This window comes from Petaurus breviceps, unplaced genomic scaffold (genome assembly GCF_028583685.1).
Source record: "Petaurus breviceps papuanus isolate PSGF00001 unplaced genomic scaffold, PetGlider_PUasm1.0 174, whole genome shotgun sequence".
Classification (NCBI taxonomy): domain Eukaryota; kingdom Metazoa; phylum Chordata; class Mammalia; order Diprotodontia; family Petauridae; genus Petaurus; species Petaurus breviceps.
The window spans coordinates 63,446,014-63,462,264 of NW_027185761.1; the positions used below are offsets into that span (position 1 = coordinate 63,446,014).

Below are 16,251 nucleotides of genomic sequence, written 5' to 3' on the forward strand. Positions count from 1 at the left end.
CTATCTATCTATCTATCTATCTATCTATCTATCTATCTATCTATCTAATTCATTCATTCATTTATTTATTTATTTATTGCAGGGAAGGCAGGGCAATTGGGGTTAAGTGATTTGCCCAAGGTCACATGGCTAGTTTTTGTGTTAAGTGTCTGAGGCCGGATTTGAACTCAGGTCCTCCTGACTCCAGGGCCGGTGCTCTATTCACTGGGCCACCTAGCCACCCCATCACACTGCCTCTTATATAATGCTGCTGTTGTTGCTAATGACAGGACAGAGCTTAGTCTCTGACCTTGAATCCACCCCTCAGCGCTCCCCATCCATTTCCAAAGGAGACACACTTCTTCCCAGTACAAGAGTAGCCCATTCACAAGCCTGGGGGAGGCAGCAGGAGGGACTCCCAACCTGACACAAAGACTTGCTTTCTCATAGGCTGTGGACGGTGCAGCTCAGGAGGTGAGGGGGCTGCCAGGGGAGCGGGAAGCCCTGAAGCAGCCAGTCTGACAGCATCCCCTGCCTCTAGGGAGACTGGCTAGAGAGTCCTTTTGAAGACAAGCAAACTGAGGGCCAGAAAGGGAAAGTCGCAGACAGCTAGAAACAGGATGGCTCGGGGGGAGCTGGAGCATCTGAGTTCCGATCTCAGCTTTGCCACGTACAGCCCATGTGACTCTGGACAGGTCTTTTCCCCACCATGGGCTTCAGATCCCTCATCTGCGAAATGACCTTGAGGTTCTCCCGAGTTCTGGGCTATGCGCCTCTAAACTCAGTGACCTTCCCATCAGTCATTAAGCCATTAAATGGCTATTAAGCACCTCCTTTTCTAGGCATTGTGTTTAATCACTAGGGATGCCGATAAGGCAAGTCAGCCTCTGTCATCCTCCCTCCAGTCCAAATTCCTTGGCCCAGAGAGGTCCTAGTCATCCAACCCTGTCTTCCTTGGATCCTTCCATCTTTGGTGAGTCTGGGGGACTCCTTCTGGTCTCTCCCAAAGCCCACCCTGGGCTGCAGCCCCTCCTCCTTTCTTTCTTTTTTTTTTTTTTAAAGCAATCAGGGTTAAGTAACTTGCTCAAGGTTACACAGCACAGCCAGTTATTTCTGGGTGTGGTGCTAAGTATCTGAGCCCGGATTTGATCCCCAGGTTATCCCGACACTGGAGTCAGTGCTCTTACTCGCTGTGCTACCTGGCCATCCCTCCCTCCTCCTTTCAATAGTGGCTTTGATGACTGCTCAGAATCAGAATCCCTGACCACCGACTCTCTCAACAGTCACTGACACCTGAGTGTGAATGAAGTATAGATTTGGAAAAAGGATTCCAGGGTTGGGGAGAGGGAGAAGCTTCTGGATTTGCTTGGATTTTGATTCTGACTGAGGGCCACCCCAGCATATGAAGCATAATCACAGGAGGGCACTGGATGGGAAATCAGCTACTCACTGGCTGTGTGATCTTAGGGAAGTATTTTAACTTCTTTGAGCCTCAGTTTCTTCATCTGTACAAAGAAAGGGTTGGACTAGATGACTGCTCAAGTCCTTTCCAGCTCCAAGTCAATGATTCTTGCATCCTTATTTGGACACAAACAGTGATCCCTCTCTTCCTTAGCTGCTCCCTGGGGGCTCTTCTTTAGCTACTAACCCAGGGAGTCTTAGGCAACAGGGTACACAAGTCAGGTGTACCTGACTGGCAAACACAGACTGGCTCTAAAGAGATGATGAGAATGTTCACCTCCCTGCCTTCTTTTCAGAGGTGTGGGACTAGGGGTGTGGTACACTGCACATAGCATCAGACCAGCTGAGAAGTTGGTTGGGGTTTTTTTTCTGAACTGCTTCCACTCCCTTTTCTCCTTGGATTCTTTGTTCTAGATGCTGTTTCTCTGAATGGGGAGGGGGAGATGATATATTTGGAAATAAAAGTGAGGCAAAACCAAAAAAATCAACAAAAAATGAAAAAAAACCCCAATACATATAGTCACCACCACAACAGATATGAACCACTAAAAGGGAACTGAACTCTGAGTAACTGAAAAGCCAATAATGATCCCAGAGAACAGTGGATAAAGCAGTTCTTGCCCCCTGGATCAGAAAGGTGGGGGACAACCAGAGCAGAATGGTGTATACACCACCAGTTGTAATCACAAGAGGTGGTGATTTTGCTTAGTTGGTTTTCTTCAATAAATTTTCAGATAGTGGGAAAAGTCATATTTGCAGAAATGACTGAGATGTTTAGACATGAGGCATTAACAAAAAGTAACATTTTAAAAGTCAGGCAGTATGGAATGGGAGTCATGAATGGCCACAGCCTTTCTGTGTGAATTGGGCAAATCCCTTCTGCCTTGGTTTTTCTTCTCTAAAACATAAGAAGTTGCTGTATTCTCTAGAATGTCAGCCAGCTCTAACCTTTAAGGAGTGTTTCTCCTATACCGGCCCCCCCCCCCCCCGCCAGTCAGAATTCTTCCTCCTTCCTTATACCCCTCAAGATAGTTGAAGACAGAAGTCATGTTTAATGCACATCCTGGCTGATCAATCCCTTAAGGACAGAGAGTCACATGTGGCAGATTCAAAAGGAACCACAAAGGTGATTTTATCCACCCTCCTTGTCCACAAAAGTTACCTTGCCAAGATCCCTGACAAGCCCAGGCCAAGTGTTTGAACATTTCCGATGACAGAGGGCTCACTACCCTCATTGGACAGTCACAAGGCAGCCTGACTGTTCCATTGCTGGACAGTTCTCAAAGTGTTAGAATGTTCCTGTAATGAATCACCCGGGAAGAATGTGGAGCCAACCTTCACAGCTGCCGGCCCTCTCCCTCCTGGCTGCCTGGCTCCCTACTTTCTCTTTCCTCACCCTTGCCAAGTTCAACAGGGAAACCCCTTCCCCCAACCCTTAAGTGTACACAGCTCAGAAAAGGAAAGAGGTTTTTCCAAAGGAATTTTGATCAGGAAACTGAAATAATCAAAGCATAGATTTCAGGACTGTCCAGAGGGCTGGTGTCAGACCCAGACTTTAACAAGGTCTAGCCACAGATGAGTTTGGCTGGCTAGGGAATCCCTGTCTCCTTCATTTCCTTGCTTCAGCCTTTTCTTTGTGGCTCTAGAGTTGGAAGGGACCTCAGAGGATACCCAGTCCAACCCCTCATTTTACAGATGAGGAAATTGAGATTCATCCAAGTTAAGTGATTCACCCAAGGTCACAAAGATGGCAAATGACAGAAGAATTTGAACCCAGGTCCAATGAATGCAAATTCATTGCCCTGAAATTTATCCCCAGATTCATTTCCTTGGGCATTTCCTCCATCCACACCCTGCAGCTTTCTCAAACATTCATTCAAGAAAAGTTTATTTTGCGCCTGCTGTGTGCAGAGCTCTAGGCAAGGCGCTAGCTCAAGTCGGAGAGCCTGAGATCCTTGAGTAGGGAACCAATCTCCCTTAGACTCTATAATAATATCAGTAAGTTAGGACAGAACAACAAGAATGTAAAAGAATCAGGACAAATGCAATCATTCCTTCCCTCAGGGAATGGAAGCTCTTTGAGGGCAGGGATGTGTTTATTTTGTCTTTGTATGACCAGTCCCAAGCACAATGGCTGGCACATAGTAGGTGCTTCATGAAAGAGCTCCACAGCTATTTGAGACAGTGACCTTATCCAAGAGACAGTGTGGTACAGTGGAAGGAGGCTTGGGTCCATAGCCAGACAAGCTGGGCCTGGATCCTGCCTCTGACACCTGTCATTCCAAACAAGTCACAAAACCTCTCAGGGTCTCAGTTTCCTCATCTGTCCAATAAGAGGGGTTGGGGACTCAGAGCCCCAGAAGTGCTAAATCGTCATCCCCCTGTCTTCTCTTCTCCTGGACAAACCATCTCCAGCCCCTGAGACTTTGGCTCAGATGACAAAGCCTTCAGATTGCACCACCATATCGGTCACCCTACTCTGACTACATGCTTTTGTCAATGACCCTCGAAAAATGCGCTGCCCGGAACTGAGCACAATGCTTCAGATGTCATTTGACCGGGCCAGAGGACAGCGAGGGAGCTGGCTGATCCCTCCCCATTCCGGACACCAGATTCCTGCTGTTCTTGGAGCCTCAGCTGGCAGGAGGATTCGGATCAGGCAGAACACCCTGTTGGCCAACACTGAGTTTGTGGGCTAGCGAAAACCCCAGGGAAGCGCGCCAAGCCAGACTCCACAAACCTCACATTCGGGTTTATTTTTTTCTTTTTCATTTAAATGCCTACAATCTGTCCCAATTTAAGGTTTTACTGATCAAATCAAGCCATCTAGATCCTTGCCCACCCTAATAAATCATAACTCCTCCACTGCCTTGTTTACTCCACTCACATCACTTCTCACCTATAGACTATTGCAAGAGGCTACTAATTGGGCTCCCTGCATCTAGGCTTTCCATTTTCAGACCCAATCCTCCACATAGCTGCCAAAATAATTTTCCTAAAGCATGGGCAGCAAGGTGTAGCATACAGAAAGTCCGCTATTGAAATTCTGACACATTGGCTTTGTGACCCTGGGCATGTCACTAAGCATCTGCCTCAATTTCCCCATCTGTAAAGTGGGGATGATAAAACCACTTATCTTCCAAGGTTGTTGTGAGGACCAAATAATCATAAAGTGCTTTGGGAATCTCAAAGTGATTGTAACAATTATTGATATCAATATTAATATAATCCACCAGGACAAAGTAGATTCCTTAAAGGTAGCCATTTTTAAATGTTGTTTTTGTATTTTGTATTGTGCCTTTTATATAGTAGATAATAAATTCTTGTTGAATGAGATTGATTTTGGTCATTCAGAATAGTCATTATTGCCCCCATCTTTGAGTTCCCTGCAAGTCTGATAAACATTCCTTCATCTATACAAATGCTAAAAATATTATCAGTTCATGTTTGAGGATAAAAGCCCTGTGGCCTTCCTCCAGAAAAGTCTTTGTATGTTGACACCAGCCCATTCAATCAACAGTCTTTGGGTAAAGGTAAACTTCACAAGTCTTAGAACTGGAAGGAATCTTGGATATCTAATCAAACCTCTTTATTTTACAGATGGGGAAACTGAGGCCCAGAGAGATTAACAACTTTGCCCAGATTCACAGAGACCATCACTCTATAGTAGCAGACCTAGGATCTGAGCCCAGTCAACAGACTCCAGATCAGGTGCTCTTTCACCACCTGCTTGACCACTTGGGATTCAGGCCAGATTGCTTCATTTTGTTCAAAAGAATATGAATAAATATTTTGCCAAAGACAGTCAGGGACAGAGTCAAGAGGACCTGAGTTTGAATATTTCCTCAGACACTTAACAGCTACATGCCTGTAGGGAAGTTAACTTCTCCTACTCCCAGTTTCTTTTCTATAAAATGGGGATATGAATGTGCCAGCAACATAGTAGGTGTTTAATAAATGCTTGATGACTGATAATACCACCTACCTCATGTGGGGAAGACTGAATGTCAAAACACTTTTCAAATCTTAAAGTACCATACAAATTTTATTATTACTATTACCAATCCACATATATGATCTCTGTGGTTCTAGTCTAATGGCCCAATCAAAGAAATGATTAGTTTTGTGTGACTTGTTCTTAGGGAACCTAGGATAAGTCTTGGTGATCACCTCTGTTTCCTCCTCCCCACCCCAAGTGCTCACAAAACATTTGCTTCATAATCCTGCTAGAATTTGTTGAGGGTTATAGGTGTTATCTAAAAGGAGTTGGACATTGTTTGGCCTTAATGTCATCATAAGAACGGGAAGACCAGCCTAGAAGCAATGGAAGGCAAGGGGTCGGAGGATTCCTGGCAGAGTCTGGGAAGGGGAGGGGGAGAGGTAAAGTCATGTTCAAAGTCATGTTCCCAGAGTCCTCTCTGTTTCACTTTACCCAAAACCTGCCCATCCTTTATGATTCAGGTCAAGCCTTGCCTCCTGCTTGAAACCTTCTCCAGCCACTCATCTGTGGACTCCCTGCCAGACCCACTAATCATACACTGCATTGCCTTATTACTCAGAAGTCACTGAACGTTAGGGCTGAGATGGACCTCGGAAGCCATCTGGCCTAACACCTTTATTTTCTAGAGCCCAACTAATTTGAGGTTGCAAAAGGAGTCTTTTACAGACCTAGGACAAAAACCCAGGTCTCCTGACTTCTAGCCTTGAGGTTTTTTTTCCCCCTTCCATTACCCCATACAGCCCTCTCAGTGCTCCCTTGGCTAAAGGAGGCATACCCCTCTGACAATGCCTGTCTGACCCCAAACTCCCTTGTCATTCTTGTTACACTGTCCTCCCCTTCAACATTCCATCTAAACCACACTTCTTACTTTTCCTCATTACATGCCTATTTCCAATTTCCATGCCTTTGAACAGGCTGGTTCCCAAGCCTGGAATGCATTCTTAAAATCCCTCTCTTCCTCCAAGACACAGCTTAAGCACCATCTTTTGCATGAAACCCCAGCTGCTGGTGCTCCCTCTATCATCTGGGATCTATTTTGTACCTCTGTACAAATATAACACCTCTGTATGTACGTGCTGTAATACATTCTGGTAGAATGTAAGTTCTTTGAATTGAGAGACCATTTCACAAAGGCAAAAGCCCTTGTATCTCCAGAGCTTAGAACAAGGTCTGGCACACAGTAAGTGTTTATTAAATGCTTGTTGATTGGCTGTTCAAATGACAATGATATATTATAATGAAGCTTCCAAGTTCCATAAGAACTATAGAATCACCCAATTTTTAAAAGTCGAATTCTTACTGGAGGAGTAGTAAATTTCATAATAATACATTATATAACACTCCAGCATCCTAAATCTTCACTGAGCCTCTGGGGGTCCCTGATTCCCTAATGATAAGGCATAGGCTCACCCATCCAGACTAGTTTTTGTTGGAAACTGCACCAGTCACCACCTTCCCTTTATCAGTGTGTCCAATGCTGTCCATTTCCACAGGACAAATAAAAGTCTGGTTTCCTGTCTGGGAATAATCCGAGGAGATCTATTTCATTACACCCAAAGGAAAATGCTTATCTCCACTTAGAAAAGACACAATCAGGGTCCAGATTCCTATTTCTTGATATGTCATATTCCAACAAAGGCTCTGGGCCCCCAAATCCCTGAGCCTTCTCATTGGGGGCCTCCTTTCTCCCAGTCCACATGCCAGCTACGTCTCCCAGAGCACCTCCAGGCTCTGGACCTTGTCTTATGCCATCTCCAAAAATCCTCATTCTTGACTTGATTTACTATGTTACTCTGGGCAAGTCTGACCTCAGTGTCCCAACTTACTTCATGGGGCTGTGTGAAGAGTGCTTTATAAATCAAATACCACAAAAATGTTAGCTATTATTTATAAAAATAATTTTTGTTATTAGAGTTGGAGGGACCCTCAATCATCTAGTCCAACCCATCTACACAATATTCCTTGACAAGCCCAGTCATTACTTGAGGACTGCTAGTGACAAGCAACTCATTACTTACCAAAGAACCTCATTCCCCTTTCGGAAAGCTCTAATGATTAGGAAGTTTTGCCTTATAGCAAGCTGAAATCTGCCTCTTCTCCACTTCTGCTCCTGGCTCCTGGTTCTGCCCTCTGTGGTCAAGCAGAATAGGTTGATCCTCCCTCTCCATGATAGCCTATTTGAAGGCAGCCATCACGGTCCCCTGAGTCTCCCTTTCTCTAGGCTACATCTCCCTGATTCCTTCACCAGATCCTTGTTCTGCATGATTTCCAGTCCTCTCAGCATCCAGGGAGCTTTCCCCTGGGCCTGCTCTCCTTCATTTATGTTCTTCCTAAAATATATCTTTCTCAAATGGACATGGCACTGGAGGCCTGCTTCCTAGATACTCTCTCGGAGGCCAGGGAATCTGATACCTTCTGGGGCTAAGGTCCTCTCTGGCCCCCAGTTTCTCCAACCTGGAAAACAACAAGATTGCACTTGATCTCCCAGGGCTAAGAATTCTAAGATGCAAGAGCCGAAGAGGAGGAGGACACAGTAATGGAGACAAGAGACAAATGTGTCACCCCCTTCTGGGTGACATGAATGTATTTCAATAGCTGCCTTCTGGAGAGGAAGACTTAAACAAAGAAATGATACGCTAAGGGCAGAGATTCAAGCACTTTGGCGGGCTGGTGGTGAGATAGCAGGGCTTTCTGGGCATCTCTGGGTATCAGTGCTGGTATTTATTTCTTTGAGACAGCTATTCATTTTGCCCAGATATAGGACTGGTTCTGGACAGCCCTCTCAAAGGTCCTTTTCTTCAACTAATAACAATACGAACAGTCACAATGACAACAATCTGCATATTTTGTGGGTTCTTTGATTAGACAGTCTGAATTCAGAGACCATTAAGGTTATCTAGTCTATGACCCTTACTTTACAAAAGGTAACCTCAGGCACTTAACTGTGTGACCTGGGCAAAGTCACTTAACCTCCTCCCCTCAGCTTCCACATCTGTAAAATTGTGACACTGATAGCATCTATGTGATAGGATTGTTGTAGACATCAAATGTAAAACATATATGTGTGTGTATGTGTGTATATGTGTGTGTGTGTATATAGATATATATATATATATACATAGCATTTCCCACATCACAAATGAATGAAAGAATATTATTCTTATCTAAACACAATTTTAAGCTAGGCTGCTTATAAGGATGGCTAAGTAGACAGCCTTATTCACAGGTATTGGACAAGGGGTGAATGATCTACACAGTTGTTTCTCAATTATGTTTTCAGATTTTAAATGAATGCATTTATTAAGTGCCTTCTGTGTGCAAATATGTGCTTTGCTGAGGCAGTTATTGCATTTCCTTGAGCACCAGTGTCTTTATCTGTAAAGTGAGTGGATTGAACTGGGAGACCCATGCGATCCCTTCCCTTTCTGGGGTCAGAAACCAATGATCTGGGCAGTGCCTGGGATAAACCTATTTGGGGTTTCCAAAGCCCTTCCCCATGAAACTCCAAGGCAGGCCTAGGCTCCCTTCTTTACCTCCTGTCAGGTGTAAACTCGGAGGTAGGGCTAGCCTAGAAGGGTCCTGCCCATAGCCCAGTGGAGAACCAGCTGTACGGCCAGTACTCGCTCCCAGGGAGCCACTGCCTGCAGAAGCCGCTTTCCGCGGCCCGCTGGCTAAGGCGCACAGCCCAGGCGAGGCCGGCAGGTTTGGCAACCTCAAAAACTGCCCGGCGAGGCAGCCCGTTTTCCGTGCATCTCTTTCTCTGGAGCCTCTCGGCAGGTCCCCAGAGAGGTTTCTGCCCAAAGCCTCAGAGAGAAAAGCACGCGGGCAAGGGTATGCCTTAGGGCACTGGAGGGAACCTGGGTCTGGGGACCCAGGGCACTGAGGCTGCCTTGCCGGCCCCGACACCCCCTGCAGTCCTGTCACATTAATAGGGTCGGGCAAGTAACCTCACGCAGCAGTATTCCACACAAGGATTTCCTCCCAGGACAAAAAGTGGGAGGGGGGATGGGAGCGTCGAGGAGAAATCGCCCCTCCTAGCCCAGTTCTCAGTCCCCTGTCCCTGTCCCAAGCTAACCACGGGACACCATGGAACCCCAGAGACACGCAGAAACATCTCCACAGACGGCGAGATGCTCCCCCCCCATACTTCCATTAACAGAAAGAACACAGAGTCCAGAGCCATTTCTAACTCCCGCCCCCTCCAGCATAGGTAGAGATCTCTTCCAGTCCAAGTACTAGCTTAGCACACAGTAGGTGCACAACGAAAAGCCGTTTGAGAGGTATCCAAAGGAGGAGAAATCTCTTTCCCTTCGGAGATTAAGATTTCCTCCTTCCAAACTCCCCCCCTCCCCATACACACACACACACACACACACACACACACACACACACACACACACACCCCAGAGAAAACAGTAATCGAAAAGAAAGCGGGGGATGATACCTGCCCCCAAAGATGAGGGGACCTCTCCCCCCATCCCAAGCCTCTCTTGGCTGTCAGCTAATGTCCTCCCCCTCCTGTCCAAACTGAGAACCCCCAGTTCCTGGGAGCCCCCCTCCCCCAGTCATTCCTTTCACCACTACCCCCCCCCCCAGCCAAGGCTGCTCTGACCTTGGGGGCTGTTCCGTTCTACAAACCTCGGGGTCCAAGTCTCCCTCGGACTCCAGAAGAAAAATAAAGCCCACGATGGTCTAGAGGGGGGCGCTCAAAAATTCTAAGCAGAGCTTCTACTCCCCTTTCTTTCACTGCCCCCCGACATCGCCACAGTGACGGAAGGAAGCTTCCACCGGGGGACTGGGACTGAGAAGGAGGGGGGAGAGGAAAGACGAGGACACTATTGCCTGGAGACGTTTCTTGAACACCGGGAAGGTGGAGGGGGCGAGGGGTGGAAAAATGGGATCCCTCCAAGCTCTGGTTAGCTGCGTCCCTGCTTTCCCGATTGGGGGGGGGGGGGAAGTACAGGATAAGGGGTCATGGGAACGCAGAGGGAGACTCCAGGGGAGGGGATTCTCTCAGGGAAGCCTCTGGAGGGGGGGAGCTGGGGAGCCCCGGAGGGGTGCGAGAGGAGGAGGAGCTGGCGGCAGGGGCTCGGGGCTCCCTCTGTCCCAGCGGGGCCACCCGTAGTAGCAGCAACGGCAGCAGCGGCGGCGGCAGCCCCGGCGCCGCAAGAAAGGGCAGCATCGCCAGCTCCCGGGCAAAGAGCGAGTCGCTGCCACCCCGCCACGGGGAAGAAAGTTGGGCGCCCCTGGGCCGGCAAGGGGCGCGGGACTGCGACTGACCCTGGCTCCTGGTCCCCCCAGTCCCCGGCCCCGGGCCCGTCCGCAGGGCGCTGCTGTTATAGCAACAGACCCAAGCGCTCGCTCCTTACCTGCTCACTCGCTGGCTCTCTCTCCGCCCGCCGCCTCCTCTTTGCTCCGGCTCCCGCTCCGGCTCCGGCTGGCGCGGCTCCTTCCCAAGCTGCCCGGCTCAGCGCTCACTCTCTCTCTCTCTCGTTTCCCGGCTGCCCGCTGCTGCCGGGGCCGCTCCCGGGGAGGCGCCGGCAGAAGGGCTGGCAGGCGGGCTGCCTGCCTCCGGGGGAGGGGCGGGGCGGGGCGGGGCGGGGCAGGGGCAGGGTCCGGCCTCGCCCGCGGCGCCGGGCACTAGCTCGGTACTGCGCTGTGGTCGCCTTCGTTGCGCTGGGCTCCGGCTGCCCAATCGGCGGCGCTTCGCTGCCTTCTGCGCGGGGCTGCGCGCTGGGCTGGGGGTACTCTACTCCGCAGCTCTCTGCTGGGCTGCGCGGGGCTGGGCTGGGCTGAGCCGAGCTGGGCTGTGCGGGGTTGGGCTGAGCAGGGCTGGGCTGTGCGGGGCTGGACTGAGCGGGGTTGGGCTGCACCGCGCTGGGCTGCGCTCTCCTCCCCCGCTGTTGCCCCAGCTCTCTACTCTGGCCCCGGGCCTTACGCCGGGGGAGAACGGGCGGGTCCAGGGGTGGGAAGTGGTGAGCCGCTCTGCTCCTCCCTGACCCGCTCCTCTTCTGGACGGGCTGGGAATGTCCCCTACTGGGACACGCTGCTCTAAGGGCTCAGCCACGTGGCGGCCCAAAGGCTAGGGCTCAGCGTTTCCCGCACTTACCCTTCACCAATACACTCGCATGCACACCCGCCAGTGTCCTCACATGTACATGTGGACCCAGACATGAATACACCCATGAGCGATCACACACACACATACTTGGGGGTCACCAACATACCCAGGGATATGTGTGTGTGTGTGTGTGTGTGTGTGTGTGTGTGTGTTTATAACATAAAGAACCTTGGCTTTGGAGTAAAGAGGAACTAGATTCCAGGCTTGATCTGACACTTTGGAGCTTTGTGACCTCCTCAATTCTCCAAACCTATCTGGGCCTTAGTTCCTTCACTTCTAAAATGAAGAGGAGAGGTTGTGGGTAGAGGGCAAGTATACATTCTAAAACTAGCTGAGTGACCCTGGAGTAATCAATCTCTTGGCCCTAACAACCTTTCTCTTGTTGAGTAGTTTCTGACTCTTTGTGACCCCATTTGGGGTTTTCTTGGCAAAGATACCGAAGTGGTCTGCTATATGATTCTCCAGCTCATTTTACAGATGAGGAAACTGAGGCACACAGTGTTGAGGGGCTTGCCCAGGGTCACACAGCTAGTAAGTATCTGAGGCCAGATTTGATCTTGGAAAGAGGAATCTTCCTGATTCCAAACTCAGTGCTCTATCCACTGGGCCACCTGCTGCCCTATCTTTTTCACCCCCCTCCCCATAAGTTATCGAAGGCATCATAGAGGAATTTTCAATACTAGGTGTTTGAAACCCCCAAGAAATGCCCCATCATAGCCCAGCAAATGTTAAGGATTGGTTTAGATAAATATCTTTTAAGACTATCCATTCTAGCTTGAAATTCGTGATTCTATGATATAAACAAATACATACACAAAAAAGAATGGTCTTTAACATCATATGTGAAAACAAAATACAACAGAGCAGAACTTAGTCTCTTCTTCAGACATTCCTTCCCCATCCCTCCATTTTGGTCCCTTGGCCGTAAATGTGTCTAGTTTTTGGGATAGGCATATAAACGTAGAACTGTAAGGTCCTCACACATGTGGACACTTGAATTCCAGAGAGGTCGGGATTATTTCAGGGTCACATGGCTAGTAAGTAACAACAGGTAGGATATGAGCCTAAGCCTTCCTCCAATGCTGGCACTTTGACTAGTAAACCCTGCTTTCTCTTTTGGAGTCTTGGGCAACTTCTCAGTATCTTGAAGGGCAGGTTTAAATGTTAGAAACAGCCCAAAGTTACTGGATGCAAACTTGGTGAATCAGGAGGTGGTCAGAAGGATACAAGGACACTCTGAAAGTCTCCCTAAGAACTTTGCAATCGATTGTGAGACATGCGCCCACATCACAGAAGGCACTGTGCTCTATGAGCAAAGCAGAATTGAAGCAGCTCAAAAGAAATGTTAGATGTACAAATTTAGAACCTTCTCCACTCCAAGTGTTCATGTGGAATATTTGTATCCAACCCATGTTAGAGCATTCTGAGACCACATTGGTCTGATCAGCCAGAGCTGGACACACTGTACCTTGACTCTGACATGATGATGTCATTTTGACCCTCTTCAAGAAGAAAGGACAACTAACCAACCAAACATCAGGAAGTTGTCACAGAACGATCTTCCTAGGTCAGGCAGTAATGGGCCTGATCATAGAGTAATGAGGACCTCTTGCTCATTGCTTCTTGATCCAGGTGAGTGGGAATCAGTGACGTGTCTTCCAAGGGGAGCATTCTGAAAGGAATGCTCAGTAGGATGAACCCAGTTCTGTTCTGGTTAACTTGTCATCATATCTAATCTAACTGTATGCAGAGATGCTGATCTCTCAGTGATCTAGCTGTCTGGCCCTACTTTCTTTCATACTTTCTCTGGTTCCTCTTTCTCCTTTCACTGGGAACCCCACCTCACCCCCCAAGCCCCAAGGCTCTGTCCTAAATACACTGTCCTTTTCACATTCTACCCCAACGACCTGGCATAGCTAGACTGGAAGCAGGAAGGGAGTAGGAAGATCTGGATTCAGCTCCCTCTGTCACTGTCTAGTCAATTGACCCTAGACAAGACACTTAATCTCTCAGCCTCAGTTTCTTCATGTGTAAAATGAGGGGTTTAGGGGCAGCTAGGTGGCGCAGTGAATAGAGCACTGGCACTGGAGTCAGGAGGAACTGAGTTCAAATCCGGCCTCAGACACAACACAAAAACTAGCCATGTGACCTTGGGCAAGTCACTTAAACCCAATTGTCCTCCAAAAAGCAAAAAAAAAAAAAAATGAGGGATTTGGACTGTGTGGCTACTGAGATCCCTTCTAGAACTAACGGAAGGATCCTATGACCTTTCATGGCTTTAATAACCATCTATTGGGATGACTCTCAAATCTTCACGTTCATCCCCAAGCAGAGTTCTGACCCTAGATCTCCAACTATCTGCTGGGTATCCATACCAAAATGACCTACCAGCATTTCAAACTCAATATAGCCCAATCTGAACTAGTTTTCTTTCCTTCAAAATCTTTGATCCTTTGGAGTTCCCTGTTTCTATGGATAGCACTACCATTTTCCCAGTCCCCTGGGCTTGAAACCTAGAGGTATCTTTAATGTTTTCCCCTCTTTTGTCCTCTATAATAAAACAATTGTTAAATCTTGTTCTGCTTCCAAGATAGCCCTTCCAGCTTTCCCCAGATCTTCACTCAAATGACAACTATGAGATTATTTCTTAAAATAATTTCTTGAACTTATCCCCCTTCCTCCAGAGTCTTTCCTTCTGCAATCTGTCCTTCTCACAGATACCAAAGTTATATAAGTCACACACAAAAGATACTCAGTGATTCCTCATAGCTTAGGGAAGAAAATACAATATCCTTATCTTGGCATACAAGACCCTCCATGATCTGAGTTCATCCCACTTTTCCATGCTTATTTCTCCCTGCTCTCCTTCACCCACTGGAACTACTACCTACAGATGTGCCTAAACATCTATTTCCTTGATTCTTCTTCTTCACTTACTTTCTTCTTTCTAGAAGATGAGTTGGTTTTTCCCTTTGTCCCCTCCAAGATTTCCTGGAGACCAAATAGAGCCAACTTCATGGGGGCAGCCTCTCTACACCCCTTCCAGAATGAGAGGGAAGTCATGGTCCTTGTCCTGGCAGCTGAGTTTAGGCTGATACTGGACAGATGGCTATGGGTGAGGAGGGTGGAGATATGGGTATTTCTAAGAGGAGATGAAGGAAGGTGGTAAGGAGGAGGCACTGGGCTGTAAAGGATAAGTACAAATTCAGCATGGCACTGGGGTAAGAAGGCATATGGTGTTTTGGGAGAATAGTCAGAACTAACCTCAAGGTTGTGAATGAATTTGGAAGTCAGGGGAATGGCAGTACCATGGACAGAGATAGTGAAGGAGGAGGAACATATTTAGGGAACAAGATAAGCTCAATTTCTGGACCTATTGAGGTGGGGGGGGGATATGAAGGGTGGATATTCTGAATGCAATGGGACATATGGGTCTGGAGCTCAGAAGAGAGGTCATAGCTGGTTCCTTATCCACAGGGAAGTTGACAGAAGTGGAGGAGGGAGTGGATTGTTTTTTCCAAGGGAGGAAGAATGAAGAGAGAAGGGGAGCCAAGGGCAAACCCTTAGGGAAATCCTATGTGAGGGACCTGGAAGAGGATTGAAGGAGATAGAGAGGCTGCTGCTAGAGAAGTAGGGGGAGAAACAAGAGATCAAGGTATCTCTGAAGGCAAAGGAGGAGAGAATTCAAGCATTAGGAAGTGGTCTAGTCTTGTAAAAGCAGCCAAAGGTGGCAGAAGAGAATGGTGAAAAGATCATTGAATGTGGTGATGAGAAGGTCTTTGCTAACTTTGGAGGGAGTAGTCTCCATTGAGTAATGGGATAGAAGCTGGAATACAAGAATGAGGAGGCAGTAAAAGTTTGGGGTATCAGCTTTCCCCCAGAAGTTTAGCAATTGGAAGAGGAATGTGGATAGATTTAAGTCAGAATGGGTTTGAATACTACCTTAGACACTTAGACATAAGAGCCTACATCTCTCATTGAAAGGGACCTAATAGATCAGCTCCTAAACTCCCTCATTATATTGATGTAGAGACAAAGACTCAGGGAGGCTGGGTTCCCAAGTTGGCTCAGGCAGCTAAGCACTGGGGATGATTTTTTTTTTCTTTTTGGAGAGCATTTGGGGTTAAGTGACTTGCCCAAGGTCACATGGCTAGTTTTTGTATTAAGTGTCTGAGGATGGATTTGAACTCAGGTCCTCCTGACTCCAGGGCCAGTGCTCTATTCACTGCACCACCTAGCTGCCCCCTAGGGAATGGATTTTGAGCTGAGATCTTCTGACTTCAGAGACAGTGCAGTTACTAATTATGTGACTGTGGCCCAGTCACTTCCCCTCTCTCAGCTTCAATTTCTTTATCTGTAAAATGGGAAAAATTACATCACCTACCTCAAAGGATTATTATGAGGATCAAATGAAGTAATATATGGAAACTGCTGAGTACTGTAACAATATCTAATATTTATATAGCATTTACTATGCCAGGTGTGGTGCTGAGCACATTATAATTATTCTTTTTCAATCTTCACAACAACTTTGGAAGGCAGGCACTATTATTATTCCTATTTTCCAGATGAGGAAACTGAGACAAAGATAAGTGATTTGCCCAGGGACATACAACTAGTCATTGTGTGAGGGCAGATTTGAACTCAAGTCTTCCTAACTCCAGACCCAACACTATCCATTGTGCCACCT

At 47.6% G+C, this 16,251-nt stretch overlaps 1 protein-coding gene across 1 annotated transcript in view; it reads right to left on the reverse strand.

Moving 5' to 3' along the window:
• The window catches only part of SCN5A (sodium voltage-gated channel alpha subunit 5), a 182,307-nt gene extending 171,334 nt beyond the window's left edge, over window positions 1–10,973 (reverse strand). The window contains exon 1 of the mRNA XM_069084320.1: window positions 10,810–10,973. The gene's annotated coding sequence lies outside the window, so the exon portion shown is untranslated. The remainder of the gene's footprint in view (window positions 1–10,809) is intronic.
• Window positions 10,974–16,251: the final 5,278 nt, after the last annotated feature.